The following is a 5,444-nucleotide window of genomic DNA, read 5'->3' on the forward strand; positions in this document are numbered from 1 at the left end:
GACCAGAAGCTGAAGAACTTGGAGTCTGATGTTCGAGGGCAGGAAGCATCCAGCACGGGAGAAAGATGGAGGCCAGAAGACTCAGCCAGTCTAGTCTTTCCATGTTCTTCCACCTGCTTTTTATTCTGGCCATGCTGGCAGCTGATTAGATTGTGCCCACCCAGATGGGGGGTGTGTCTGCCTTTCCCAGTCCACTGACAAAAATGTTCATCTCCTTTGGCGACACCCTCATAGACACACCCAGGAACAATACTTTGCATCTTTCAATCCAATCAAGTTGACTCTCAATATTGACCATCACAATCACATTTTAATGAAAGGTAGAACATCTGATTAAAATATTTACTTTCTCTATTATAAGAACTTCACTGGGTCCTATATTGGGCACTGCCTGTGTACTCAACTCTTCTTTTAGACATTGTTGTAGCAGAGACGAATACTGCACAGGTGAAACCTGTCAGTACCTCCCTGCAGCCTCCTGATTCCTGCCTTGGAATCTCTGATGCTGGGACATGGGATTCCCATGTGTCCCCATTTGGCACTCACAAATGTGCAACCTGGAAATGTAGGGGAGGTAATACCCCTAGGGAAACCCTTAACTCATGGAGGCTGATGGGTAAACGCCACCCCTTTCTTCCCTGTGGTGGTGGTGACGTGGTTCCAAGACACATTTCATCATGTTCCTTGGGTGGTTCTATAGGATTGAGCCACATGCATCTGAGGTGGTGGCCAACCTGCCTGCACATCTGCCAGCTGTGATCATAGATGAACACCTGCCACAGGCTGTGCATTCATGTGAACCTGGATCAAGATGGATCCCTTCTGAATTTCTCTTATATCCCTAGTGCCAAGAACTTTTTCTTTCTTATCCAGTGGAAATGTCACTTGTGTCACAGGTTGAGTCTTCTCTGTCTCAAGAAGTAGTCTTCTCTAGGGTAAGTCCTCCCAGCTTGGATTATAAATATTTATAGAGGAACTTTGGGATTGTAGATGGGAGGGGCCTTTCTTTTTCAAGAAAACTCAGCCTTCAGGGCGTTGGTCTTGTCGTGGCTTCCCAAAAAGCCAGTTTTGAGATGGAAAGCTGAATAGGGATCCATCTGTTCTTGGCTGTGACTGATTCCTTGCCTGGTACTCCGAATCTCGGCTTTACCTATTTGGTGGAATATGACTACAAGGGAATAAAAATTGTATCTTTCTAATATTAAAAATATTATCCTCATTACACAGGCAATGGAGTTAAGGCATAAAGGAAAGATAAATGTGAGCCTCTCACAGGGACACTGAAGCCAATCTAGAAATTAAATGCATGAAAAAACACACATTGAGTTTTTTATAAAATTGTCAGAACAGTTTTTAGATACCTATTATAATACCTGGGGATTTTAGATTCACTCCAACTTCTTGTGTTGATACCATAAATGCATAAATTTATGGTACCATAAATTTTGTCATTGGGTGAACATCATAGAGCATACTTACACTAACCTGGGTGGTACAGCCTACTACATACTTAGGCTATATGGTTTAGTCTATTCTCCTAGGCTACAAATCTGTACAGCCTGTTACTGTACTGAATACTGTAAGCAATTGTAACACAATGCTAAGTGTTCATCCTGTTATCTAGTGTTCTTATTAGCTGTTTGCATGATCATATTAAATTAAAAATAAAAATAAGGAATTCTGGGAAGATGGTGGCAGAGCTTTCTACTTTTTACTAATTTGTAAATAAAATAGAGCACTAGTGGCCAACCAAAAACACATGGATGACATTTACAACAAAACTAATTACAAGATATCCCCAGAAACCTCAAAACACAAATGGCAAAGACAAACCAACAACAGCCACAAGACCTTTAGAGTATCAGTGTCTATGTGGAAGAATGCAGAGGGAACTAATGGGGTATTTGACAGACTAGAGAATAGGAGCATCCTCAAAGAGCAAACAGGTGTTAACTGGAAAGTGCAGTGGACCAATTTGGGAACAGTCACTGAAATCGGGAGGGGTTTTGTCCTCTCTTATCATGGGCGAGCACAAGCTGCCTGGGGTAAGGTCTCAAGGGGCTGGAGGAGACTCCCATGGATGCTCTGAAATTGTCCGTTTCAGGATAGGGTCCCACACTGAGAAGCAACTGCTGGGAATAGAAATTGAATTGAGCAGAGTGGGACCAATAAAGATGAAGGAAGGAGAAGGTCCAGATGAAAAAGCTGGAGGGGCACAGAGTCAGCACATCTCAAAAAGCAAACCTCCAAATTTTGGAGGAGACAGCATAAGTGAAGTGGGGGTTCTGTGAAATTAGAAAAGCTACCTGGAGGCACTCCTCCTTCTAAAATTTCAGGAAAATTAATTTTACATAAAAATGAGCAAGCAATTGAGGTCAAATCCCATACCAAATTATTATTTTTAAAAAGAGATTAAAGAGCAGAATAACATTTTTTTCAGACAGAGAAAACACGTAGAAAGACAAGCTTGCAAACCAAATCAACACTGTAATCTTCTCATTCAAAATAAGGTAAAAGACACTGAGAAAATTATATAAGACATGCAAGAACAACATAAGTCAGAATTAGACTAGCAGGAAAGCTTATGGAACTGAGAAAAACCCCTAAAAATAGAAGAAAAAAAATTTCAGAAATAAAGACTAAACTAGGAGGAATATACATGCAAATAGAACAACAGATAATGTCTTTAAAATAGTTGAAAGGAGTAAAATGTGAAAAATAAAGGAGGAAAGAGATGAAATTCTAGAAGAAGTTACAAATGTTTTGCAGATAGGCAAAGAAGATCCAACACCTACGTAATAAGAGTCCCTGAAGAAGAAAACCAAGGCAAGGATAGAAAACAAAGACTGAAAACTATACTTTCAGAAAAGTTTCCTGAAATGAAAAATATTTAGAATTGCATGTTGAAAGAGTGCACCATGCTCTTTCCGTGCCTAATACAGTTGTGGCTTGTGGTCTTAGGAAGCATCTGAAGTGGGTAGCAGCTCCACAGCATTGGATGCTGGATGAATTGACTGGTGTGTTTGCTCCTTGTCCATCCACCAGTCCCTACAAGCTGAGAGAGTGTCTCCCCTAATATTTTCCTAAGGAACAGATTTAAGTATGTCCTGACAGGAGACAAAGTAAAGATTTGCATGCAGCAATTCATTAAGATGGATGGCAAGGTCCAAACTGATATAACCTACCCTGCTGGATTCATGGATGTCATCAGCATTGACAAGATGGGAGAGAATTTCTGTCTCATCTGTGGCATCAACAGTCGCTCTGCCATACATTGTATTACACTGGAGGAGGCCAAGTACAAGTTGTGCAAAGTAAGAAAAATCTTTGTGGGCACAAAAGGAATCCCTCACCTGGTTCCACGATGCTCACACCATCCACTACCCTGATTCCCTCGTCAAGGTGAATGACACCGTTTAGATTGATTTGGAGACTGGCAAGATCACTGATTTCATCAAGTTTGACACTGGTAACCCGTGTATGGTGATTGGAGATGCTAATCTGGGAAGAATTGGTGTGATCACCAACCGAAAGAAGCACCATGGATCTTTTGATGTGGTTCATGTGAAAGATGCCAATGGCAACAGCTTTGCCACTTGGCTTTCCAACATTTTTGTTACTGGCAAGGGCAACAGACCATGGATTTCTCTTCCCCAAGGAAAGGGTATCCGCCTCACCATTGCTGAAGTGAGAGACAAGAGACTGGTGGTGGGTGAAATGGTGGGTGAAACGGTGGGTAAAACAGAGCAATGGTGAAGTGGTCTCTGGGTAACATGCTAGATCTTTGCATGTAATTAAAAATAACATGGAATGATTAATGAAAAAAAAAAAAGAAAGAGCTCACCATGTACTGGAGAATACTGATCCAGCATGGATAACTCAAAATGATCAACACTTAGACATATTCTGGTCAAATAATTGAACTAGAAAGAAAAAAAATCATTTGCTTATTGCAGCAAGATGAGCAAATGACTTAGAAGAGAAAGTCAATTAAATTATTTTCAGATTTTTTTCACAGCAATATTTTATGCCAGAAAAAGTGGAGAAATATATTTAAGTTACTCAGGGAAATAAAATGGGGGGCAAAGATGTCATATCCAGGAAAACTGATTTTTAAGTATAAAGATTACTATTATCAGTCTGCAGGAACTCAGAAAATAGTGCTTCCGTGAACCTTTCTTGAGGAATCTACAAGAAAAAAGAATCTTCAGACAACCCAAAAGACTAGATAGAAAACAGAATAAGTTACTTATAGACCTTGGACTAAATGAGAGGAAAAAAGAAAGAGTATGGCTTGTAATGGCTGTGTGTTGGCTATATGTTCTGACACTGTAAATTTAGCACAGCTTTAAAAAAATAGGGGGAGACAGGAGCAGTCATATGCAAAAACATTTTTAACTGTTTTCAGTTAAAGCCTTTAAAAAAAATTAATCATGCCATGTTATTTTTAATTATGTACAAAGATCTAACATGTCACCCAGGGACCGTTTCACCCACTGCTCTGTTTGGCCACAGTCTCTTGTCCCTCCCTTTAGCAATAGTGAGGCGGACACCTTTTCCTCGGGGAAGAGGAATCCATGGTTTGCTGCCCTTGCCAATGACAAAAATGTTGGAAGGCTGGGTGGCAAAGCTGTTGCTGTTGGCATCTTTCATGTGAACCACGTCAAAACATCCAGGGTGCCTCTTCTGTCGGTGATAACACCAATTCTTCCCAGGTTAGCACCCCCTTAATGTTGGAGGTGTTTGTATTAATATCATTAAACTGTTGCATCCAAGAAAATTATGAGATATTCTAACTATATTATCTTTTGTGTTTTAGAGAACTGGGGTTCCCAGCATGGCAGAAAAGAAACATAGATGTAATTCAGAAGAGATGTTAAAAAACTTTGATTTAAATGAGAAGTTATCAATATAACTTGAGGTATTTTATTTTAAAAAATTATATGTATGTATGTATATGTGTGTGTATGTATATTTCTGATTCTGACTAATGAAAAGACCTAGCAATGCCCATCTCTTGTGCACAGATTTTAGTTTTAAAATACCATTTCCCACTAAAAGAAATCAGAGCTCTTGGATAAATGGCTGATTCCAGATCTGGGGTAGAAAATGTCCAAAATGGGGCTGGTCAGGGTGGCTCACACCTGTGATCCCAGCACTTTGGGAGGCTGGGGCAGGAGGATCCCTTGAGCCCAGGAGTTTGAGACCAGCCTGGGCAACACAGAGAGACCCCATCTCTACAGAAAAAAAAAAAAAAAAAGATTAGCCAGGAGTGATGGCATATGCCTTGTAGTCCCAGCTACTCAGGAGGCTGAGGTGGGAGGATGTCTTGAGGCCAGTGGGTCGAGGCTGCGGTGAGCTATGATAACACCACTGCACTCCAGCCTGGATGACAGAGTGAGACCCTGTCTAAAAAAAAAGCAAAAACAAAAACAAAAAATGAA

General features: G+C 40.4%; 1 pseudogene; it reads left to right on the forward strand.

Annotated features, from left to right (window-relative positions):
• The first annotated feature begins 2,950 nt into the window (after positions 1 to 2,950).
• LOC100583814 lies at positions 2,951 to 4,731 on the forward strand (annotated as a pseudogene).
• Positions 4,732 to 5,444: the final 713 nt, after the last annotated feature.

Source organism: Nomascus leucogenys, chromosome 10 (genome assembly GCF_006542625.1).
Source record: "Nomascus leucogenys isolate Asia chromosome 10, Asia_NLE_v1, whole genome shotgun sequence".
Taxonomy (NCBI): domain Eukaryota; kingdom Metazoa; phylum Chordata; class Mammalia; order Primates; family Hylobatidae; genus Nomascus; species Nomascus leucogenys.